Source organism: Hemitrygon akajei, chromosome 26 (assembly GCF_048418815.1).
Source record: "Hemitrygon akajei chromosome 26, sHemAka1.3, whole genome shotgun sequence".
Lineage (NCBI taxonomy): Eukaryota > Metazoa > Chordata > Chondrichthyes > Myliobatiformes > Dasyatidae > Hemitrygon > Hemitrygon akajei.
Window position 1 is genome coordinate 29,960,569 of NC_133149.1, and position 26,693 is coordinate 29,987,261.

The 26,693-nt window shown below is 39.3% G+C and overlaps 1 protein-coding gene across 10 annotated transcripts in view; it reads right to left on the reverse strand.

Moving 5' to 3' along the window:
* LOC140716827 (galactosylgalactosylxylosylprotein 3-beta-glucuronosyltransferase 1) overlaps positions 1-26,693 on the reverse strand; it is a 218,603-nt gene that overhangs the window by 103,959 nt on the left and 87,951 nt on the right. Inside the window, exon 2 of one of the 10 annotated variants that reach the window (XM_073029768.1) lies at positions 9,315-9,477. The exons of the other annotated variants lie outside the window; for them this stretch is intronic. The gene's annotated coding sequence lies outside the window, so the exon portion shown is untranslated. The remainder of the gene's footprint in view (positions 1-9,314; positions 9,478-26,693) is intronic. 10 annotated transcript variants of the gene reach the window in all.

A 26,693-nucleotide genomic window follows, 5' to 3' on the forward strand; every position in this document is an offset into this window, starting at 1 on the left:
TTCACTCCAAGTGAGGTAAGGCCGGGTAAGTTCCTTTCAAAGGAGAAAGTTTCAAAAGTTGACGCAAGTATTGGGTAGGTCATGGCAGCTGAGATCGGCCCCGTGGTTTGTTCATCCTGCAGCATGTGGGAAATCAGGGATACTTCCAGTGTCCCTGATGACTATGTGTGCAGGTAGTGTGTCCAACTGCAGCTTCTGGCAGACCGCATTGAGCGTCTGGAGCTGCGATTGGATTCATACTGGAGCATCCACGATGCTGAGAAAGTCGTGAATAGCACGTACAGTGAGTTGGCCACACCGCAGGTAAAGGCTACACAGGCAGAAAGGGAAGGGGTGGCCACTAGACAGCATAGCAGTAGGCAGGTAGTGCAGGAGTCCCCTGAGGTCATCTCCCTCCTAAATAGATATACTGTTTTGGATACTGTTGGGGGAGATGTCTCATCAGGGGAAGGCAGCAGCAGCCGAGTTCATTGCACCATGGGTGGCTCTGCAGCACAGGAGGGAAGGAAAAGGAGTGGGAGAGCTATAGTGATAGGGGATTCGATTGTAAGGGGAATAGATAGGCGTTCCTGCGGCCGCAAACGAGACTCCAGGAAGGTATGTTGCTTGGAAGGCATGGCTCCAGAGTGACCAAGGATGGGAGCTCAACATCCAGGGATATTCAATATTCAGGAGGGATAGACAGGAAAGAAAAGGAAGTGAGGTAGCATTGCTGGTTAGAGAGGAGATTAACGCAATAGAAAGGAAGGACATTAGCCTGGAGGATGTGGAATTGATATGGGTAGAGCTGCATAACACTAAGGGGTAGAAAACGCTGGTGGGAGTTGTGTACAGGCCACCTAATGGTAGTAGTGAGGTTGGGGATGGCATTAAACAGGAAATTAGAAATGCGTGCAATAAAGGAACAGTAGTTATAATGGGTGACTTCAATCTACATATAGATTGGGTGAACCAAATTGGTAAGGGTGCTGAGGAAGAGGATTTCTTGGAATGTATGCGGGATGGTTATCTGAACCAACATGTCAAGGAACCAACTAGAGAGCAGGCCATTCCAGATTGGGTATTGAGCAATGAGGAAGGGTTAGTTAGCAATCTTGTTGTGCGAGGCTCCTTGGGTAAGAGTGACCATAATATGGTGGAATTCTTCATTAAGATGGGGAGTGACATAGTTAATTCAGAAACAAAGGTTCTGAACTTAAAGAAGGGTAACTTTGAAGGTATGAGACGTGAATTAGCTAAGATAGACTGGCAAATGATACTTAAAGGGTTGACGGTGGATATGCAATGGCAAGCATTTAAAGATCGCATGGATGAACTACAACAATTGTTCATCCCAGTTTGGCAAAAGAATAAACCAGGGAAGGTAGTGCACCCGTGGCTGACAAGGGAAATTAGGGATAGTATCAAGTCCAAAGAAGAAACATATAAATTAGCAAAAAAAATGCGGCACACCTGAGGACTGGGAGAAATTCAGAGACCAGCAGAGGAGGACAAAGGGCTTAATTAGGAAAGGGAAAAAAGATTATGAGAGAAAGCTGGCAGGGAACATAAAAACTGACTGTAAAAGCTTTTATAGATACGTGAGAAGAAAAAGATTGGTCAAGACAAATGTAGGTCCTTTACAGTCAGAAACAGGTGAATTGATCATAGGGAACAAAGACATGGCAGACCAATTGAATAACTACTTTGGTTCTGTCTTCACTAAGGAGGACATAAATAATCTTCCGGAAATAGTAAGGGACCGAGGGTCTAGTGAGATGGAGGAACTGAGGGAAATACATGTTAGTAGGGAAGTGGTGTTAGGTAAATTGAAGGGATTAAAGGCAGATAAATCCCCAGGGCCAGATGGTCTGCCTCCCAGAGTGCTTAAGGAAGTAGCCCAAGAAATAGTGGATGCATTAGTGATAATTTTTCAAAACCCCTTAGATTCTGGATTAATTCCTGAGGATTGGAGGGTGGCTAATGTAACCCCACATTTTAAAAAAGGAGGGAGAGAGAAACCGGGGAATTATAGACCGGTTAGTCTAACATTGGTGGTGGGGAAAATGCTAGAGTCCGTTATCAAAGATGTGATAACAGCACATTTGGAAAGAGGTGAAATCATCGGATAAAGTCAGCATGGATTTGTGAAAGGAAAATCATGTCTGACGAATTTTATAGAATTTTTTGAAGGTGTAACTAGTAGAGTGGATGGGGAGAGCCAGTGGATGTGGTATATTTAGATTTTCAAAAGGCTTTTGACAAGGTCCCACACAGGAGATTAGTGTGCAAACTTCAAACACACGGTATTGGGGGTATGGTATTGATGTGGATAGAGAATTGGTTGGCAGACAGGAAGCAAAGAGTGGGAGTAAACGGGACCTTTTCAGAATGGCAGGCAGTGACTAGTGGGGTACCACAAGGCTCAGTGCTGGGACCCCAGTTGTTTACAATATATATGAATGATTTAGACGAGGGAATTAAATGCAGCATCTCCAAGTTTGTGGATGACACGAAGCTGGGCGGCAGTGTTAGCTGTGAGGAGGATGCTAAGAGGATGCAGGGTGACTTGGATAGGTTAGGTGAGTGGGCAAATTCATGGCAGATGCAATTTAATGTGGATAAATGTGAGGTTATCCACTTTGGTTGCAAGAACAGGAAAACAGATTATTATCTGAACGGTGGCCGATTAGGAAAAGGGGAGATGCAACGAGACCTGGGTGTCATTGTACACCAGTCATTGAAGGTGAGCATGCAGGTACAGCAGGTGGTGAAAAAGGCAAATGGTATGTTGGCATTCATAGCAAAACGATTTGAGTACAGGAGCAGGGAGGTTCTACTGCTGTTGTACAAGGCCTTGGTGAGACCGCACCTAGAATATTGTGTGCAGTTTTGGTCCCCTAATCTGAGGAAAGACATTCTTGCCATAGAGGGAGTACAGAGAAGGTTCACCAGATTGATTCCTGGGATGTCGGGACTTTCATATGAAGAAAGACTGAATCGACTAGGCTTATACTCACTGAAATTTAGAAGATTGAGGGGGGATCTTATTGAAACGTATAAAATTCTAAAGGGATTGGACAGGCTAGATGCAGGAAGATTGTTTCTGATGTTGGGGAAGTCCAGAACAAGGGGTCACAGTTTAAGGATAAAGGGGAAGCCTTTTAGGACCGAGATGAGGAAAAACTTCTTCACACAGAGAGTGGTGAATCTGTGGAATTCTCTGCCACAGGAAACAGTTGAGGCCAGTTCATTGGCTATATTTAAGCGGAAGTTAGATATGGCCCTTATGGCTAAAGGGATCGGGGGTATGGAGAGAAAGCAGGTACAAGGTTCTGAGTTGGATGATCAGCCATGATCATACTGAATGGCGGTGCAGGCTCGAAGGGCCGAATGGCCTACTCCTGCACCTATTTTCTATGTTTCTATGTGGGAATTCAGGGTGATCACTAGTTTCCTGAATTGCTACACCTGCAAGAAGTGTATTTGGCTGCAGCTCCTTACAGTTAGGGAACTGGAACTGGAGCTGAGTGACCTTCAAGTCATTCAGGAGAATGTGGAGTTGATAGATAGGAGCTACAGGGTGAGAGTGAAACCTGAGCTGCAGGAGGCAGGTATCTGGATGACTGTCATGAGAGGAAAAGAGAATAGGCAGACACTGCAGAATACCCTTGTGGTTATTCCCCTCAATAAAAAAATAAACTGCTTTAGATAGTGTTGGGGGAAGCACCAGCGACCAGGTCTCTCGCACTGAGTCTGGCTCTGTGGCTCAGAAGAGAAAGGGAGGAAGAGAAGAGTGGTTTTGAAAGGGGATTCAATATTTAGAGGAACAGATAAAAGATTTTGTGGACTCCCGGATGGTATATTGCCTCATAGTTGCCAAGGTCAGGGGTGTCTCAGATTGAATCCACAGAATTCTTAAGGCAGAGGAAGAACAGCAAGAGGTCAATGTACCAACAACATAGCAAAAGGGATGAGATCCTGAAGAGCAAATATAGGAAGTTAATAAGGAAGCTGAAAAGCAGGACCTCAAGGGTAGTAATCTTGGAATTGCCATATGCATTGAGGATAAGAGTAGAATGATATGGCAGATGAATGTGTGGCTGAAGTATTGGCATAGGAGGCAGGGTTTCAGATTTATGGATTGTTGGAATTTCCTATGGGGAAGGTATGACCTGGTACAAAAGGGATCAGTTACAACTGAATTTGGGAGGGGCCAATGGCTTTGTGGACAGGTTTGCTAAATCTGCTGTGGAGGGTTTAAACAAAGGTAGCAAGGGTATGGGATCGACAATGATTGATCAGAGGATGGAGCAATCAGGGTAAAGGGAGATGCAATGTGTAGAGAAACTGAGAAGGGTATGCATTTGACAGGGCATAAATGCAGTCAATTGGATATGCTCAAATATATTTAATTTAATGCAAGAAGTATCAGTAACAAGGGTGATGAAGTTAGAACATGGATCAGTACTTGGAACTAAAAATGGGTGGCCTTTTTTAGGGGCTGGGCTTGCAACAATACAGGCTTTGTTTCTGTGCTGTAGTGCTTTGTGACTCTGTGACTCGATCTGGAATAAAAAAACTGTCATTCATCAAACTGATGTTGAAACTACTGGATTGCCACAAAACCTTCACCAATGTAACTAAAAGCCTAGAACAGATCAGCTGTGATCATATTGAATGTTGGGGCAGGCTTGAGAGGTCAGGTGGGCTGCTTCTGCTCCTATTTCCTTGAATTCTCGTGTTCTTGTGTTCCTCAGTTCAGAGACAATACGTGCTGGACCTCTCTGCAATAAACTCATCCCATGAATACAAATTAAAATATGCCAGGAAGGAATCAACACAATCATGTTCTGGCAATAAAAGAAACTTACCATAACTTTCTGGAAGAATACCTAATAACTTTAATGTACTTGTGATAGATGGAATTTAATAAGCTGAGCCTCCATGGTAGTTCAAACAACACACACAAAATGCTGGTGGAACACAGCAGGCCAGGTAGCATCTATAAGGAGAAGCACTGTCAACGTTTCGGGCCAAGACCCTTCGTCAGGACTAACTGAAAGAAAAGATAGTAAGAGATTTGAAAGTAGTGGGTGGAGGGGAAAATGCGAAATGATAGGAGAAGACCAGAGGGGGTGGGATGAAGCTAAGAGCTGGAAAGGTGATTGGCGAAAGTGATACAGAGCTGGAGAAGGGAAAGGGTCATGGGACAGGAGGCCTCGGGAGAAAGAAAAGGGGAGGGGGGAGCACCAGAGGGAGATGGAGAACAGGCAGAGTGATAGACAGAGAGAGAGAGAAAAAAACAAACAAACAAACAAACAACTAAATATGTCAGGGATGGGGTAAGAAGGGGAGGAGGGGCATTAACGGAAGTTAGAGAAGTCGACGTTCATGCCATCAGGTTGGAGGCTACCCAGCCGGTATATAAGGTGTTGTTCCCCCAACCTGAGTTTGGATTCATTTTGACAGTAGAGGAGGCCATGGATAGACATATCAGAATGGGAATGGGTTGTGGAATTAAAATGTGTGGCCACTGGGAGATCCTGCCTGACCTGCTGTGTTCCACCAGCATTTTGTGTGTGTTGTTTGAATTTCCAGCATCTGCAGATTCCTCGTGTTTGCTCTATGGTAGTTGTGGGCCAGAGCTTTTGTTTTTTGTTTCCTTTGCTTTGTGAACATAATCTGTTTCTTTAATTAGAAATATTAGAAAGCTGATGAATAAAATAAATTGTATGGATATTTCACTGAAAAAGGTCAGGAATATGAAATTCAGTATTTGACTGCTGAACTGGTTGTGATGCTGTGATTGTGGATTTTCATGTGTGCTCTGTTTACAGCCAAGCCTTTGCCACCAGTTCAATGAATAGACTGCGATTATGCCAAGGAATTTTTAGTTTTATTCAAAAACTTACCAGGAGGTCAGATGAAATCTAATTCATAGGCATATCCCATGACAGTGGACTGATCGTGAGTGGGTACTGAAACAATGCAGAAAATCTTTCTGTGAGGCTGTGCTTCTGCGGTGTTACTATGGTAACACTACAGTATTTCTGCAATGCTTCTACAGTGACTCTAAAGTAATTCTGTGGTGTCACTATGGTGATTCGGTGGGGTGTCTGCAAAGGATTAAAAATAGGTTTACAGACATCTCCTTGATACTGGTTTCCCATATACAGAGGCAAAGAAAACATCTCAGCATTTGTGATTGGATGAAGATTCTTCATGTATTTATCCTGAACAAGTCAAAGATCTGCAGAGAATATAAAGAAAGCCTTCTGAAGAAACAGGAACAAGGTGCTCAATAGAGTTTCACAGATGTAGTTAAAGAAATCTAATTTGCACAAGGAAGACTTCTTCACCATGTTTGTATGAGATTAAAATTTATCAAACATAGTCAATAAGACAGGTCCTTTTAGTTTAAGTTACTTTTAAATACTTAGTCTGAGACAGAAGGGATGCATTCAGACCCTTGAGTTCAGGCCAGCTTTCAACAGAGCCATTCTTTCAATCCCATTCCTTCTCTTTTCCCTGCCGATATGATCTCACATATCTATATTCTTTCATTTGATTTGTTTGTCACTTTAACTAAAGAAGAGGTAATTCATTGTAGCCAATTAACCTACCAGCATGTCTTTGAGACAAGCTGCTAGCTTAATTGGATATTGTAATAATTAAATAAAACTTTGAATCAGCTAGAAACGTGTCTTTGGAAGCATTAAATGACCTAGTCCTGTCCCAGTTTCTCTTGTTTTTATAGTGCTGGTTGTTCATTGTACTCATTTTTTAAAGTTTAGTTTTATTTACTTCAATGAAGACAAATTTCGGAAGTGGATTACAATGCAAGGCTGTCAACGTGAATTTAGCATGGACCTAGAAGATGGGTATTTAGCTGTTCCTGATTTTTCAGGTATTTGTTTCTCCAAATAAAGTCAACTCAGTCTTCAGGAATCAAAAATATCCAAATTCTAGTTGGGAAGGGGCAGATGACATTGTCCTAAGTTAACTACATTTGAGCAAAGAAATGAAATAATCATAGTATTTATTAGTCATAGTGAATCATAAGCCTAAAATGAATATAATAAAGAACTGATGGATTTACTAAGGAGACTATCTCTTTAGGAAGTCTACTGATGAATTCACTATGTTTTGTATTTTAATTGATTGCTTTTGGTTATTTCTTTGTATTGTGGCAGTGATGTTTTTGTTTACCTTAAATTATATTGGCTTATCTTAGGTTTATATATAGGCAATGCATGTTTGTTACAAGGAAATTCTGAAGTTAAAATGCACTTCATGACTTAATATATTGTCTGTATTTAGGATATTGAACCAGGAACAAAATGAATTGGAAGTTTCTTATTTTATCAGCAGATGTCATGGTGCGACATTAATGTTATGTTTTAAAATTGTCCACCTAGGAAATTGGAGCTAGAAACAAATTACTGAATGACTCAGTGTGTTGGGCAACATTCTGTGATGCAAAGGGAAATTCAAAGTTTTGACTCCAAGACCTTACTGTGTCTTTTGTGTCTCCATCTAAAAAATTATTCATCTGTAGTATTATCTACAAGTTCTCAACAGACCTTAATGATAGAAGAACCATGGCTTTCAAGGAAAACTGCATTAAGATGTTATATATCATTATAACATTAATTCAAAACAAAAGCATAATAATAAAAGTATTAGACAGTTCTTTGGTCCTTTTATCAGAGGAAAGCTCAGAAGATGAGCTTGGTGAGAGAGAGTCACGAAGTGCAAAGGAAACAGCCCTTTTAGATGAACTATATCAGTCAACTAGACCTTTTTATTCTCTGACCTTTTTATTTATGAAGAACAAAACATCACTCTAAACAATCCATCCTAATATTATTTTCTTCTAGAAACTGCTAGAATCTAGACCAAGGTGGTGATCAACTCAAAACATTTTTAACCATTCAGTGAAGTCTTTGGCAGCTTCATGGCTCTATCTTATTTCATTATCTATCCTAAAAGAAAATGGCTAAGAGAGATAGAACTATGTACCAATACATTAGAAAATAATGTGAAAGTCAAAAACGTGAACTGCTCAGTTCAAACATTTTCAGTGAGAAAGTACACTGCTGATCATACTTTGTAATACTGGACAACGTTGTTCTGTCAGTCTCTTTTCCTTGTGTAACACACTTTGATCTTCACTTGCTTAAATAAACTGCTCAACCTACATTTTTGTTATTGACTTGCTTTACTGAATTACTCAAGCCTGGACTCAATTATTGATCCCAATTGGGGTAAATTGCAATCTACATAGAGTCATAGAGCACTGCAGCACAGAAACAGGCTATTTGGCCCATCTAGTCTGTGCTGAACTTTTATTCTGCTTAGTCCCATCGACCTACACCTGGACCACCCCTGTACTTATCCAAACTTCTCTTAAATGTTGAAAGCACACACACATCCAACTGTTCCGCTGGCAGCTCATTCCACACTCTCACCACCCTTTGAGTAAAGAAGTTCTCCCTCATATTTCCCTTAAACATTTCATCTTTTAGTCTTAACCTATGATCTCTAGCTCCAGTCTTACCCGACCCCAGTGGAAAAAGTCTGCTTGCATTTGCCCTATCTAGTAGTAGGCAGCCGTCAATCCCAGGGATCATGGGTTTGTGCCTCTGGTGGACTGTGTCCTCTCCAGGGTGCAAGCCTAGGTGGGAGGATTTGAAGAACGGGCTGTTGCCCATGCAGCGGGTTCCCCGTCTCCATGTCACTGATGTAGTCCAAGGGAAGGGCAAGTGCCAATACAGCTTGGTACCAGTGTCGTCGCAGAGGTTGCCAGAGTGAAGTTGTAAACAACATCAAACAGACTTAGGGACCCTGGCTCTGGATTTCTTCCTTGGGGTTTACTCCCGAAGCCTTTCCCATGGGTGTGTATGGCCACACGGCAGCAGAAGTTTAAAATCAGAGTTTTCCTTCTCCTAGGCAGACTGCCGTCCAAGGCTGATGAGCCCCATCTGCCTGATTGCCCTATCTATAGGGCAGGGCCTGTTGCACGCTGCATAAGTAAGTAAGTAAGTAAATAAATAAATAAATAAATAAAATCTTTCTTCACGACCCTATCTACCTGTAACAACACTTTCAGCGAATTATGCAGTAAATGAGAAATACTACAACAGTGAACCACAGTGGGCTACAACTACTGTTTGCATTTTTTGACGATCATAAAATAATTTACAGAGGGCAAAATCATTTTAAAGGCAGAATTGGCATCTATACAAAGAACAAATGAGTACCTTCTATAAAATATTCCTTAAAGCTCTTTTAAATGTCACAGCTTTGTTTGAAGAATTAGATAAGCTTACTCTTATTGCTTTGTAAGAGGTAAGGATTGCAGAGCAGTTTTCAGGGCAGCACTGAAGACCAACAGCCAGAATGGGTACATCCGTCTTGTTGAAAGATGGCAAGCAGACAAGATGTTGGGATAATGCACTCCTTCCCACATTTTAATGAGACCATGACAACAATCTGTAAGTGCATATTAATATGATGAATGCAGCATCCGTTAGATTTTAATTATGCTATTCTCATCAAAAGGAATCCTTCAGCAGCTAATTCACGATCTCACAATCATGCCAGGGTCAAACTTTCACTTTCTATGATTAATTAGGGGCAATAAACACTTGGGTCTTTCTTCAATTATTCCATTTACAGTACTTGTGCATGGAGTAATGGAACTCTCTGATTTTCTCATCTCACAGCAGACAACCCTCCAAACATTTTCTTTCCTACTTTTTCTTCACCTAAATCTAATACCCCATTTGGGAAAGTTCAGTTCATTCTTTGAGTCCTTTATTCCTCTTACGTTGAAGAGACTCAAGTGACTATAGATGCTGGAATCTGGAGCAAAAGAAAACTACTGGAAAATCTCAGAGAGTCAACAGCATCTGTGGAGGCAAAGCCTTAGTCAACATTTCAGGTCAAGACCTGCTTTAGGACTGAGGGTGGAGATTGGAACTGAGAGAAAGGGGTGAGACTGGGCTGGTAGATGATAAGTAAAACCTAATGAAGGAAATAATTGACATATGGAACCGGCTGCGGGAGAGAAAAGAGAAAAGAGAAAAGAAAACATGGTTTTACATTTTAACTCAATATCAGTTCAATTTTTATGTTGCATTTCATTTGTGACATGTATGCTTGTGAATGGCGAGTGCTTGCAGTATAATAATCTGTATGATCACTGGAAAAATTCACTAAACCTGGAGCAATCATGTGGATATATCATTGCAGATTAACTGCAAACTATTCAAAAGGCTATCTCATTCTCAACAATCACTAAAATAATTTTGCTTATTTTATTTTATTTTGATATACACATGATAACACATCATCCCAACACAACAAGCCCATGCCACCCAATTACACCCATGTGACAAACTAATCTACCAGCCATATTCCTTTGAATGTAGGAGGAAACCGGAGCATCTAGAGGAAACCCACATAGTCACGAGGAGATCGAAAAAATTTCTCACAGACAATGGCGGAATCAAACCTGTGTCACTTTCTCTGTAATAGGGCTACATTAACTGCTATGCTACCATGCCATATCTTCAGTTATAATGGCTTCTCTGCAAAATCAGCACCTACTCTCATTTGCTTTCCTCTTTCCTCTGTCTCATTCTGTAGAGTCCTTTATTATATCAAACCTACCTTTCTAGTATTATACTCATTTTCAAAATTTAGTTTGGAGTTACAATATTTTCTGATCATGTCAGATTTGGTTCATTGACTCTGGAAAACTCCTTTATCCCATTTTATTTCCCCTATGGGACCTTAATTCCTAACTGATAGAAGTTATTCCTTCTCCATTTTGTGCCCACTACACTAAGAAGTTACTTTCCCCACACAAACACTAATGAGCATTAAAACAAGAAATTGCTGGAAACATTCAGGAAGTCAGACAGCATCTGAGAAAGAGAAAAACCTAACATTTTAGTTCCAGAAATTTCTGCTTTTATTTCAGACTTCCAGTATTTGAAGATTTTTTGATTTTCAATAAACATGCAGTAATTATGTAATCCATTATTAGGCTTTGCCTTTTGATTTAGCTAATGAAAAGCATTCTGAAATAAATGAAGAAAAAAATATAATACAGAAAAAATACAGTCTAAAAACTTCAAATACATGCACAGCATGAGGAAAATTTTGGAGATAACCTTATGTGCCATTAAAGTAAAATATCACTTCAGCTAATTATAATCTTTTACCATAAACGCTGTGAGGAACCATTAACATTTCCAAAGAAAGTGTGATCAGAATGCATTAGCAAAACATTAATATTTGCATGATGATATGATCCCTAATAGTTATGCACCAAATTGTGTTGTAATATTTATATGAAATACAGGAAGAAAAGTTGTGCAATGGTTATAGGCCTGCAAAAAGGAGGAAATTCAGAAGAGAACAGATAAAATGGTAGTAGGAGGGAAAACATAGGAAAAGCATCAGTGGAATTTAAGGCAGCCAGTCAGAGCCATGTTTAAATAATCCTCCGTGTGTACTTACAGGACATTGTGTCACTGAGCTATTGCGTTGGCATAAAAAGGGTTGGATAAATTTCCAGATGCCCAATTTTTCTCTGAAGAACAGGTGAAAACTGAGCGGAGAATCAGCTCATCCATTCAGATTCTGAATTCTGCCAATGTGTAAAACAACCTCTGTGAAAAGCCTCTGCTATAATCCAGGGTTAGTATCATTCATGCCTTCACTAAGGTATCAGGAAATTCTCAGCAAAATTTCTAAGTTTGATATATTGGCAAATGGAACTTTATTCCAATGCGTGTGAGGTAATACATTTTTGTAAGTCAACTAAAAGTTAGAACACGCAGGGTGCTAGGGAATGTAGATGGTTTGAGAGACCAAGGTGTCCAATTAATAGTTTACAGAAGGTGGAAACACAGATAGTTATGGTGGTGAAGAAACCATATGGCATGCTTTCCTTCATAGATCATTGTATAGAATATCAGATTTGGGATTTTATGTTACAGAACGTTGATTAGATCACACTAAGAGTACTGTGTACATTTCTGCACAGAAGGTTCACCAGGATGTTAGGTGGATTGGAGAAATTTATTTACTAGGAGAGATTGAATAGATTGGAGCAAAGAGTGCTGAAGGGAGCCCTGCTAGATGTAAATAAGATTAGATTAGAAAGAAAAGAAACTCAAAATCATTTTTCCCATTGCAAGGTTATCAAAAAAAAGGCGTCACTTTAATTTGAAAAGATAGGCAGATTTAAAGAGATTTTTGGTGTGGTAATCTCAGGATTGTTTCCTAATATGCTGGCAAAGGTCTGAAACTATTGCAGGACTTCAATTGCAATTGTAAAGCATAATAGATAGTCTGTGGTTAGTTATGTGGTTAGTACATGATTTCCCCCATGCATACCAAGTTCTTCAAATCACACGGCATCTTCATTTGGAAATATTTGCTGGTCCTTCAATGTTACTGGTCTAAATTCTCCAGCTTCCTAACCAATAGCACAGGAAGAGTTCCTTCACTGGCAATGCAAAGGTTCAAGAAACTGACACACCACCATCTGCTCAAGGGGAATCAAGAGGCATAGAGTCACTGAAAACAACCTTTTACCCCACAGAGTCTGAATCATTTATGCCAATCTGCACTAATTTGATTTGAATGTCCCACAATAAAATCTTAACATGCCTGGAATTCATCTAATCACCTACTGATGTGGGCAATTTACAATGGCTGGTTAACCTACCAAACTGAGGGAGGAAACCAGAGCCCCTCGAGGAAGTCTGTGTCATGACAGAGGGATCAAATGGCACCAGCAGGATGGGTTGAACCCAAGTAACTGGATCCATGAGGAAGAGCTCCAGTTGCTCCTCTTTTTTTCCTACACCAAATGGACAGGCAGTAAATGCTGCCCTTTTCACTGATGCCCAGTTACTCAAAAATAAATAAATAAACTTTTAAAGTTGTTTGCCCTTGTTTTCCATTCAGTTGTGACCAATCCAAAATGTCCCCAGAAAGCCCTCAGACATTTACTGAGATTGTATTTTGAGGAGTCTTGGTATGTCACTAAAGACACTTGCAAAGAGTGGACACCCAGCGCCTCTTCCACAGGGCACCACTGCTCAGTACAAGAGGACATGGCTTTAAGGTAAAGGGAGGGGAGTTCAAGGGGGATATTAGAGGAAGGTTTTTTACTCAGAGTGGTTGGTGCGTGGAATGCACTGCCTGAGTCAGTGGTGGAAGCAGATACACTAGTGAAGTTTAAGAGACTACTAGACAGGTATACGGAGGAATTTAAGGTGAGGGGTTATATGGGAGGCAGGGTTTGAGGGTCGGCACTACATTGTGGGCCGAAGGGCCTGTAATGTGCTGTACTATTCTACTGTAAAATCTATTGTAAATCTATTGTAAATTTCATGGAAAGCATTCTAACTGGTTGCACCAGCATCTAGTATGGAGAGGCCACTGCACAGGGTTGGAAAAAAGCTGTAGGAAGTTGTAAACTCAGCTGTTGTCAGCTGTCACATGAACACATCTACAAAAGACAATAACATCTTTGGTCGACCTTGTAGAAGCTGCTGCAATCAAACGCATCGCCATCTTACTGGAAGAATGGATAGCGAACCTGTGGACACATCCTCAATATTTTCTGCCCCTTTTTTTCACTACTTATTTAATTTAATTTTTCTATGTACTTACTGTAATTTATAGTTTTTATTATTATGTATTGCAATGTGCTGCTGCCACAAAACAACAAAGTTCACAACATATACCAGTGATATTAAACCAGATTCTGATCCTGATTCAATGATTTAGACCCAGTAACAATGAAGGACTGGCAAATATTTTCAAATGAAGATGCTGTGTGATTTGAAGGACTTGGTATGGATGGGGAAATCGTGTACTGATCACATAACAGACCTACCTACTGTGCTTTACAATTGCAATTGGAGTCCTGCAATAATTTGGGACCTTTACCAACCTTTATCATCAAAACTGTGCCGCAGGCTCCTCCTTAAGCCTTAAATTGTGAGTTTCCCACCCTCAACACACTATTTCCAGATGGAAATGCTGGCTAAGTAGTCCCATCACATGCAACAGGCACTGTACAAGGGAAGACAGAGCAAGCACCATCCAGTAAGTAGGAACACAGCCACTGACAGCTTGCTGCTAAAAGATTTTGAATAGTTTTTAATGTCTAAAAGTGAGATTTAAATAATTAAAAACAATAAAATAATTAAAAATTAATACAGCTACATTAAAAAAATAAAAAATCATTAAAATGATGTAAAATAAAACAAGCATTTGCTGCCACTAATCCTCCCAACAGGTTTGGAGAAACCCTAGTGTCAGGCCACGAGGCTGGATGCACACAATCTTAATCAAGGCAATGCAGATCACATATTGTAAATTGCACAGTAAGTAGAGACTTGGCCTATAAAGCCATCTGTGTCATCAAATTCCATAGTTTCACACCCCCGGCTGAATGTCCTTTTATTCTGAGGTTGCGCCCTCTGGTCCTAGACTCTCTGACTAATAGAAATACCCTCTCCACATCCACTCTATCCAGGCCTATCTGGTACGTTTCAAGGAGATTCCCTTTATCCTTCTGAACGTCACCAAATGAGAAACCAAAAACTCCTCAAATGTTAAGCCTTTCATTCCTGGGATCATTCTTGTGAGCCTTCTCTAGACTCTCTCTAGAGCCAGCAGTATTCCATCTGCAACTTCATTGTCTACTCCCTCAGCCTGTCCTACCTGACTAAGTCCCTCTGCAGACTCCCTGCCTCTGTGACACCGCCTGTTCCTCCACCTATCTTGGTATACTCTGCTAATATGGCTATTATATGGCCAATATGGCCATATATGGAACTAATATGGCCATTAGTTCCTTCATCCAGATTATTAATGTATAAAGTGAAAAGTTACTGTCCCAACACCGAACCCTGTGGAACTTCCCTAGTTACCAGCAGCCATCCTGAAAAGGAATCATCTATCCTCCCTCTCTGACTTCTACCAGTCAGCCAATCTTCTATTCATGTTGGTAGCTTGGCTCTACAGCATGGGCTCTTATCTTGTTTAGCAGCCTTGTGTGTGTCACCTTGTCAAAGGCCTTCTGTAAATCCAAGTAAACACCATCCATTGACTGCCTATCCTGCATGTTGCCTTCTCAAAGATTTGTAAGGGATTTGTCAGGCAAGACCTCCACTTAATGAAACTGAGCTGAATTCATTTTATTTCATTGTATACTTCCAAGTACTTTGAAATTTCATCCTTAAGAGTGGACTCTATTCATAAATCAAGACAAAAATGGGAATCTGATTTGAATGTTAAAATTGATGGAAAAAACTGGTCAAGATTATGTTCTGATAGTATGAGAAATACAATAAATGTTCGACTTAGATTAATACAATATAATTTTTTACATCAATTGTATATAACACCACAGAAAATAAATAGATTAAATTCAAATATGCCTGACCAATGTTTTCGATGTAATCAAGAAATTGGTACTTTTTTACATTTTACTTGGTCTTGTTTTAAAATTCAACCATTTTGGATAAATTTAAGACTTTTATTGGAAGAAATTACTGGAGTACAACTCCCACATAGTCCACTATTATTTTTATTAGGAGACATTGAAGGGACAGTGCTGAAACTTAAATTGAATAAGTATCAGAAAACATTTATAAAAATTGCACTGGCAGTAGCCAAAAAAGTTATCGCAGTTACTTGGAAATCTGATTTATATTTAACTATGGATCATTGGAATAATGAAATACATAGTTGTATTCCACTTGAAAAAATTAGGTACAATCTAAGAAATTAATATGATATATTTTTGAAAATTTGGTTCCCATACTTACAAAAGATAGGATTAAATACATAGGTCCTTTGAAGATAAAATTATAAAGTAATGGGGGAAAGTAAAAATAAATATTAAAATTATTTTAAACTCCATGGAGCATGTGGGGATCCTCCGATATCCAGGCAATCTTTCTCTTCTTTCCTTTTTTTTTCTTTCTTTAGATAAGAGTTAAGGGGGGGAGGGTTAAGGGGAGGGGGGAGGGTTAATACTATTTTTCTTACTATTTTATATCACATTTATTCTTTGTAATTTCTAAAATTTAATAAATAAATAAATTAATAAAAAGGGGTGGACTCTAAAATCTTACCACCCACTGAGATCAGACTAACCATCTTATAATTTCCTATCTTTCGGCTCCCACCCTTCTTAAACAGCGCTGTTACATTTGCGATTTTCCAGTCCTGTGGGTGCTCCCTGGCTCCAGTGATCTTTGAAGGATCACTAATCATGCCTCCACAATCTCTTCAGCTATGTTGTTCAGAACCCTAGGGTGTGGTTCACCTGGTCCATGGTATTTATGCGTCTTCAGGACTTTCAGCTTCCCCAGCACCTCATCCTTAGAAATAGCCACTACACTCACACCTGCCTCTTAACTCCCTTGAATTTATGACATGTTACTGGAGACTAAGTGAAAACCATTTCTATGAGTCACCATATGCCAATGTGTAAATGTATTGAAAATGTGCATTCAAAGAACAGCATGTTGCCGATTTACTTCCACTAACTGTGAGTATATCTATTTAAATAACTGACACCAAAATATCATATGAAACCTTTTGCACAGTATACAGAATTTTGGACTATATCTCTGGATATTTATACAATAGTATTATCATTGTCTCCATTTTGTTATCGATTCCTGCAAATGGCCCGCTACATCCTGGAGATCAATTGCTTCTTGTAATTACTAGATGTATGCCAGTTCTATCATGGTATGCTTGAAGATGCTTGATTCTAATTTGAGCTGGGCCAGTAGTGTTATGCATTGAAGATCACAGAGTGAGAGATAAGAGGGATAATTGTCCTTTATTCTGGGGCCACAATGCTTAACAAAGCCAAGAGCTGGAGAGAGAAACAAAGTCCTCTTGCCAATGTCTCTGTAGGGAAGTTACATTCATCAAATCTAAAACTGGAAAGTAACCTCAATAGAAAAGCTTTTGTGGGAAGATCATAGTTTTGAACTTGTCCAGAATTAAATCTAATAAAGCTGATGCTCAAAAATCAAAATGGAACAGCTGATACTGAAAATCTGAAAACTAATAATCCTGGAAATTCTAAGCGGGTCATGTTGCATCCATGGAGTTGCAACTTAAAGGATGTTTTACATATGACTTTCTTATTTTTAATCAAAGGTTATTGATTAAAACATTAATTTACATTATTTCTTATGTGGTTGCTGATTGACATGCTGACTATTTTCAGACTATTTTCTATTTTTATTTTATTATGATCATTGACATTTCACTGTAACCAAGGTTCATGCCTATGAATGATATAACACTTGGCAAAGCTCCAAATTCTATCAGGATAAAACAAATTTGATCTCCCATCTTGCCTAGAAGCACAACATCTACATCACAGAAGTAGGTCATTTAGTCCAAAAGGTGCCCTTATATTCCACACAGCCTATCTGCAGTTCTAATTGCTTCTTCCTACTCCACCACTCTGTCTTTCTCTCATGTGCCCATCAGACCTCTGTAAGTGCAATAACTCTACCCGTATCATTGAAAAAACATTGCACTTTATAACACCAGCTCAATATGTGCAAAGAAATGCTATATTTGCTCTGTTAGCAGCTACTTAATTTGAGGTGAGGTGGCGTAATGTTTGTATTACCAATGCAAACAACAAAGTGTAGGAGCTGTTTCACCTAAAGGGTGGAGATGGGCACTGCATAAGCACCATTCTAATGAGACTCACTTGTTTGAAAGTTGAATTTAATGCGCAGTTTTGCACATAATTGCTGATTCGCATTATTTTGAGTGAAATTGCTCCGTGACACACTGACAGATTGAATATAATTTTATTGGAACAGTTTCTCTGAAGGCTTGGAATGTATTGGCTGGCTGTCAGGTAACTCAGGGACTGAAGGTCTGGATATAAAGGTCCACTAAGCTGTTGGACTGGACGTCACAGAGGAAGGATGATACACCACACCATCCTCATTGTTGAAATCTCTAATACATAGAGGGATGCATTTAAAGTGAAGGGGCTAAGTTAAAGGAGATGTGCCGGGCAAGTATTTTTTACACACAGAGTGCCTGGAATGCCCTGCCAGGGGTGGTAATGGAAGCAAATAAATCAGAAGCATTTAAGAGGCTCATGGAAATGTAATGGAGGGATATGGACCTTGTGTAGATAGAAGTGACTAGTTTAGTTAGGCAAATAATCACCAGTCTAATTAGTTCAATACAACATTGTGGGCCTGAGGGCCTGTTCACGTGTTGTACTATTCTGTTTTTGATATCCTATCCTCCTCCTGATCTCCTGCAACAGCCTGCTTCAAATCCTTTTCTTTTAACTCATTCAGCCCAAAGTGTTCCTTATCAAGATGCTCCTGACCAAACACAACCTTACCTTTGGAACAACTATAAGTTGGAATCGCTTAATCTTTTTATGAACCCCCTGGAAAATTGCTGGAATAAGTTCTGGTTAGGAATTGGTTTGCAGTCCTTTTCACATTGACCATCAAGTGTCCCAGTAAGCCGTGAATGTCCTTTTAAGAATTAGCTAAAATAAACATCATAGCTCTATCTACTCCATACCTACTGGTTACTGTTAGCAGAAGTGCAAGACACCAAAATAGTATTCACTGACTGGATGCTGACAGCTGTTGAGATGAACATTTAGTCAGTTGGTCCCTGTGTAGAGTGTATGCAATTCCTATACTAAGACAGCGGCTCACATAAAGTACAGCTAAGCTGACAAGGCCCTTATTTTGAACGGTTAATTTGTTTGGTAGAAAGGGTCTTCCATCAGTTTAAATTTCATGACAGGAATTTAAGAACTTCATTGCAGTTTTAAAAGATCTGGAAGCCAAAAGCTGGAAACAGTTGACATTGGCACAAAGAGGCTAGATTGCCAAATAAATCCTACCTTGACCACAATTGCCTTTAGAACAGAGAACATTGAATAGGACAGCACAAAAGCAGGTCCCTTATCCCATAATGTCTGTGCAGAATACAATGCTGAACTAAACAAAATCTCCTCAGGGTGCAAATGATCCATATCTTTCTCATCCTGAATATTCATGTGTAACAATGCGATGTAGCAGCACGACCCTTAAATGTTTTAACATTTGCATAAGATTTCTGGCATTCAGAAATATTTATGCACTACACAAGAGAATATAATTATATTCAAAAAATAAATACAATAAAAAAAATTTTAAAACCCAAACAGTTAAATATTATGAATAATTAAAGCACAGAACCTATTCATATAATCTATGATATCATGGTAGCACCATGTTGGTTCCTCTGAGTACCCCAGTTTCTTCCCACCTTCCAAAGACATATGGCTAGTAGGTTATTTGGTCTGTTACGATGCTGTATCTCTAAATAAAACAATTATAGAATGAAGTGAGCAGCTCCTTTGCCTCGTTTGAGTGGCCTTACAATTCCCAGTGAAGTGAACAGAGTCACAGATCTATCACTAGGTGTCAATGGACATAAAATTCAAGAGTCAATTCCCAGGTTAAACACTGATCTCTTTTCACTGGAGACGACATGGAGTTCCATGGTGAAGTGTTTTGACCGATACTGTGTTTGCAATAGCAAAACCATTTTGGGATTTCTGAAGTTGGTTACACATGCATAGAAGTCCCAGTCTGGCTGGGATTTACCTGCAAATTCCCATTGTAAAGACATGACCCAGGCCTCTGTACTTTTCTTTTAGCTCAACAATCTGCTCATGCCTTTATGATTTTCTTCTCACAAATCTTTTCTGCACAGTCTCTATAGTCAGGACTTGCACAAGATACTCTTTCTGATTAGAGTTATTAAACCAAAGTTATTAAGTCAAACTAAAATTTATCATTGTCTCTCTGTTTTTTAAAATATTATATTCCTCTACAAACAAACAACAGTATCTAATTTGCATTATTTATGGAATGAATCACTTTATGTCTTACTTTTTAAACATCTGTGTGGTTTTGCAGAAATCTTTTATTTCATTTAGGCTCTAATTTTCTTATTTCTATTACCAAAATTAATCACCTTACATTCAAAATTCTGACTTTTTTTATATAGTTGTCTACATCATGGTGTGGTACTCTATATTGGTTGCATCTGATCTACCATCAGACATCAATACAAAATTATATTTTCTGCAAATGTCACCATCCATCCAGCTTCCAAATCATTTGTGTACATGGTGAGCATGGAGCCCTGCAGAACTAAACTTCCTGCTTATCAGTCCGACATTGTTTCCTTAAATTATACACTCCATTTTCTGGTTGGCACCAAACAGTTACTTGTTCTGACTCCCCATGTCCTGACCTTCAGCTTTAATGTATGTGTGCATGTATGTACGTGTTATAGAAAATAGAGCAATACAGTGCAGCAACATACAATTCAGCCCACAATGTCCCCATAAACTAATTAAGCTATCGATGCCTAATGATACCATTCCCTTTGCCAGCATGCGTCCATACTCCTCTATTTATTGATCTTACTGAATATACACATCCATTGCATAATCGCTGGCGACCCTGTTTGTAGCAAAACAATAAAGAGCAAGATGAAAATCCTGTGAACATTGCAAATACCTCAGTTGCTCTTGCTTCCTTGCTTGATCACCTGAATTCTCCCATTAATATGATCCTATGGCATAGAATTGTTTTTGTGTATGCTTGCTGTATGGTGTGTGTGTGCATGGGGTTGAAGGGGGCAGGCAGAAATTGTAAAGAGGATTGGTGGGCTGCTGTTGGGGTATGGTGGGACCATGGTGGGAGCATTCAGTGGATTGAGTGCCCTTGGAGTGACCAACAAAGGTTGGTGTACTAAGCTTCCTTCCTCTGGATAACCAATCCACCCCAGCCCCTTCCCATCCCTTAACCATGTTGAGCTCTACAACAGTCTTCCACACAATAGTCTCTGCTCCCTCAGTCACTCACTGGAATTTAGAAGAATGCGGCGGGGTGGGGGGGGGGGGGAAGCTCATTGAAACCCGAATGTTGAAAGGACCAGATAAAGTGGATATGGAGAGGATATTTCCTGTGGTGGGATTATCCAGAAGTAGAGGGCACAGCCTCAAAATTGAAGAGTGACCCTTTAGAACAGAGGTAAGGAGGATTTCTTTTAGCCAGAGAGCAGTGAATCTTTGAAATACTCTGCCAAAGACAGCTGCGGAGGCCAAGGCCATGGGTATATTTAAAGAAAAAATTGATTGTTTCCTGATAGGTCAGGTCATCAAAGGATATGGCGAGAAGGCAGGTGTATGGGGTTGAGTGGGATCTGGGATCAGTCATGATGGAATGATGGAGCAGACTTGATGGGCTGAATGTCTTATGGTCTTACTCACTGCCTCACCTAACCATTGCTCAGTCACAAATGTTCTGAAACTCTGATGGTCTGGTCCCATTATGGTCCACACTTAATTAATTCCCTACTCCTTTGATTTCATTCCCCACATCTTCATTCCCTTGAGCAGTCTGAGAAAAATAATAAGTTTTTGAAGGAATGATAAAGATGCCTGATAAATGTAAAGCAGAAGTAATGAAAAATAAAATTGATTAAGAAGCTTTGAGCAAGGAATGCCTTCATAACGTGCGTCCAGTATTTAATATTAGATGTGTAATCAGGATTCAAGTAGAGTCCAGAGAATTTCCAGAGCAACGTGAAACAGCCTGAAAATGGCTGTAATTTCATCTCACTTCATCCATGGTGCATGTTCAGTCAAGTAGTGCTGAAAGAAAGTGCTTGAAAATTAGATTTACAGGTTCATGTATTTTATTCACCCTTTGTACCCCCTAATACTTGGCAATGTAGTACATTCCTAACTGTGTGACTAATCCCTTATTGTGGCACATGTAGATTTTAGTTCTTTCTTTATTAGTTATGCCCACTCTTACTACCATCATTCCGTCTTTTCCCTCTGATTAGCATTCCAACCCCTTTCCTTTCTTCCTTTCCTATCGTTTTTGATTATATTGATTTAATTGCCCTTCCTGAACAAGTTCTTCTTGTTAGACTGGCCCTTGGGAATGAGGATGACTTACTTTCAGTCTTTGAGTTCAGAGATGATTAATGAGGAGTTGACGTGTCTGTTTGATCTACAGACTCGTCCACAGCTGGGGCAGGAGGCATCTAACAAGGTTGTGAAGTGGTTCACTGCTTCCACTGTTTACAGAAGGCTTCTCTGTGCCCTGATGCATGACATCCAGGTGCTACATACCATCCCAATGCTACTTCTCTGCTTAGAGCAGTCATGGGTCAAAATTTCCCAAGAGCCAGTGCACTGCTACATTTTTTCAAGGAGGCTTTGAGTATATTTGAATTTTTACCTCCATCTGTCTGGTATCTCTTCCAAAGGCAGGGCTCTGAATACAGTGTCCAATAACCATCGGTCCATGCTTTTGTTACCAATTGCTCATTATTAATTCCTTCTCTTGCTTTGTGTCTAATTCCCTTGTTTAGCTGCTGATAAACCATATATTTCCACAAGGACAGCTTAACAATTTTATTTTCATTATCCAGCTTTAGTTGTATCTCATTTTCATTATTCTTTCCATAATCCTTACTTTACTCTGAGTAATCTTGCCTTTTTTTTTAGCTTTTTACCTTACTTCTTGTCATTGATTCATTTTTTTCTTATCTTTAGGTTACTCTACCAAAATCTTTCATAGAAACATAGAAAACCTACAGCACAATTCAAGCCCTTCAGCCCACAAAGTTGTGCCGAACATGTCCCTACCTTAGAAATTACTAGAGTTACCCATAGCCCTCTATTTTTCTAAGCTCCACTTACCTGTCCAGGAGTCTCTTAAAATACCCTATTGTATCTGCCTCCACCACCATTGCCAGCAGCCCATTCCATGCACTCACCACTTTTTGCATAAAAAACTTACTCCTGACATCTCCTCTGTACCTACTCCCAAGCACCTTAAACCTGTGTCCTCTTGTGGCAGCCATTTCAGTCCTGGGAAAAAGCCTCTGACTATCCACACGATCAATGCCTCTCGTCTCATTTTATTCAGTTATGTTCTGATGAAGACCTTGGTCAAGATAAGAATTCCATATTGTGCAATAAGCCATCTTTCCCCCTGCTTGAGCTGTTAATATTCCTATTCTCCTCTGAATGTTGTTCTTTTAACCATGGTATTGTATTTGTATTATCAGCAAAGATTTTCTCCTCCCTCCTTTATTGTTCGATGGAATTGGTGACTTGACACACCAACTCATTACCTAACAATAATCTTCTGGTCCTTAGCAACACCTATGCTGCGAGTCAGCGTTTTACATTCTTCAGGGGGTTTTTTTTGTTTAGCATCATAGAACGTCAAAAATTATGGAAGAGGAAGGGGCCTATTAATCTATTTGTGTAATTGCCATCTAAAGATGGACTTCATGCCAATACAGGGACTTGATCTGTGGCTCTGCAGTTCATAGCTCTCCAAGTACAAAGCTAACTGTGTTGATAACTTCACCTTCACTAAAATTCCAGACAGTAAGCTTCATGCAACTTTTTGAGTGAAATATTTTTTCTCAAATGTTCACCTGTCCTTCTATAACTTAATTTTAAATCTATGCTCCCATGTTCCTTATTGCTTTGTCAAGGAGAATTTTTTTTTGCTGTTTAACCTTTTCTTAGGCCACTTAATATTTTATACATCTCAGCAGCACTCCACAAATGTAATGTGCTATTTGTTGAAATGGAGCTGGTCACTAGCTGTTTCCTGCTTCACCTATTTCTTCAAGATAACTGGACATGGCCAAAAGCGAGCATAGGATCTACCACTGACGCATTTTTTAAGGCAGTTGAAAACCCTCCCTAAGGGTGAATTCTGGTGGAACAGAATCTCTATTAATTTCACACATTAAATGCTTGCTTTTTTTGCATGGCTATAGTGAGACCTAAGCTCTGTTTGTTGAGTTGAGTTGATTCCTTCGGGTACAACGGTCACAGTAGATCGCAAAGCACGTGGAAAAAATAATTAAATATCTAAGCTGTTCTCCATATTGCTATTATCTGACCCTAACATTCTGATGGCCAGCATCCACCCTCACAAAGATTATTAACTAGCTTACTAGTTAATTACTCCCAACTTGCTTGAAGAAAAAAATACAGAATGCAGCAGCCAAGTCTACTTAACAGACCAAAATATCCTTCAGACTGACGTCAGTTCATTTAAAAGTGAAAACAGTTTTCTCAAGTGTTACAATTAATATTTATATATGAGAAAGGTTTTGATTGGACAGTACTGTGTACTTGACCCTGAGGGAGCCAAGATTATATCCTGAACCAACGTTTCCACTTAGTATCTTTTGTTCTCCTTACAGTTGAGATATAAATAAAAGAAATTGCTTCAGTCTTTAAATTAATATGCTTGTGTCATCTGCACAGGGAGACAAAAAAAAGGTTCAAAGAGGCTGTTTGTAGGTCACAGATCGCAGCTATGCTGCAGAGCAATTACTGGAGCATCCCTGTCACCGGACCCTGGTGTTGTGTTTCTTTCTCCTGAATGAAATGAAGCAGAAAATATTTTACTTTGAGGCTTGTCTTCTGATGCATAAGTGAAAATAAAAGATCTCCTGCTGTCAAATGCATGCTAAAAGTTGTTCTATGCGTGAAAATACCAACAAACAACAACATGGTTTGGGGAGGTGTTTAGGGGTTCCTCCTCAGAGAATTATTTCCTCTTTTCAGCACCAGCACCCCACCTCAGCCCCATCTATCCAAAATCTACAATGCCATCAGCTTGAGTAATGTCATATATCCAGTTTTGGTTCAGTTTGGCAGCAGAACAATTGATTCTGGCTGAAGCTTTGTTTCTCTGGTGGCATTATCATGGGAACAGCTCGGCATTCAATATAAAAGAAGATTTATGGTCCCTGTACAGACTGTAAAGCTGCTATCCCTCGCAGAATCATTGCAAGCATCTGTTGTCTTTATGCCTGACAGAGCAGATTAGAAACTGAAACATATTCAAGTGTGGGTCAGAGAGTTTCAGATTGATTACCAGCTAAGACTTGCATTGAAATCTAAAATTCAATTCCTGTTCTATGTTTTGCAACTAATGAGAGCTGAAAATCTTCACATCAGCTTGCTTTGATTGGCAACAAGTGAATGAGAGTGGAGTAGGAAATGCAAAGCAATATAATATCACCTTGTAAAATATGTACATTAACTATGAGGCAGAATTTCTAATGTGTTACTGTATGTATTTTGCAATACAAAGATCTTGAAGTAAGTAAAAGCCATATTTGGGCTTTAAAAATGATCATTACATTTTTCTCGAAGATGTTGAATTGTAAATAAGATTTCTTATTTTGAATGTACCAAATTAAATGTAACAGTATCAGCAATGTGATATCAGTTACTCTGCAATGTCATAAAGCAGGATATTAAACCCTAGTGCAAACAATGATAATTACAAAATATTAAACTTCCTTGTAACTTCTACGTTTTTCCCAAAATAATCCCCGGTTTACCTTGTCTGTATACTAAAGACTGAAATAAACTAATTGTCCAGTTGAGTTTAGAAATCATGATAAATTATAAGCTACTCATCATTGTTTATACACAAATGATTTAACAGCTTCTGGTGAATACAGTATATTTGCATGGGTAAATGCACAAATCTGGAAGTAATTATTGAGATGTGGTGCTCCACATAAAATGTTGAAAAAAATAGCATCTCTCACCTCTGCCTTCCCATTCAATCATCACAAGAGCATGCAGGTCCTGTTCTGAAACTATAGGTATGAACAAAACTCACTAATGAAAATTAGGCTTATCCAGTTCAGTCAAAGTAATGTTGTGATTACTACCAAACAATCTCTCTAGCATTAAAAATTAATTTTTACCTCCACGGAATATTACCTCTTCAGATTGTAATTGCTGCAGTTTTAAAAGCCTTAAAAATTAGTTTTGATTTTTCTTTCCTTTTGTCCTCAATTGTATCTTTTTTCTGACTATAAATTTGACATTGACTTTGACCTTCCCTTTGTTTACAATCTTGTCTTTGAGATCCCTCTGTCTCCAGTGCATAATTTGACCATGAACTGGCTTTTCCAAAATGGTTCAGATTCTGTGCTGTTCATGAACGATCCTTCAACGTATTTGCCCAAGGAGGTAAGTGGTGCTTTGCAGGTCTGTTTCCAAATGTTCTGCAGAAGATGCTGAACCATTTTGGTTTCCAACTTGCTACAAGTGTACATCAAAATTGAACAACAGTATAGGTCTCACTTGTTAGAATAAATTGTCATCCTATATTTTTATTGCAGTTATCACAGGACCATTTGAGGTAATTTGATATTGATTTTAGATCTGCATGTAAATTGGAACTTTAAATGCTAGGTCAGTCTTGTTTTCATTGATATCACTTAATTGCTTCACAAGAGCCCTGAGTGATTTACCTCAGCCACTGGACAATCATTGTTACTTGTCATGCAGGCAACAGCATAGTTCCAATGCAAGACAGCAAATAGCTTCAGGAAGAAAAATTAATATCTCATGGAGTTCTTCTCTTGCCTGCCTGATAGTGCCGCGTGTGGGAATTGTGAGGAATTCCCTATAGAAAAACAAAGAACACTATATGATAGCAAGTCCACCAGCTTTCTTTGTTGATCTAATTCACATCCTGTTATGTGTTTCAGATCTAACAATTAAGCACCAC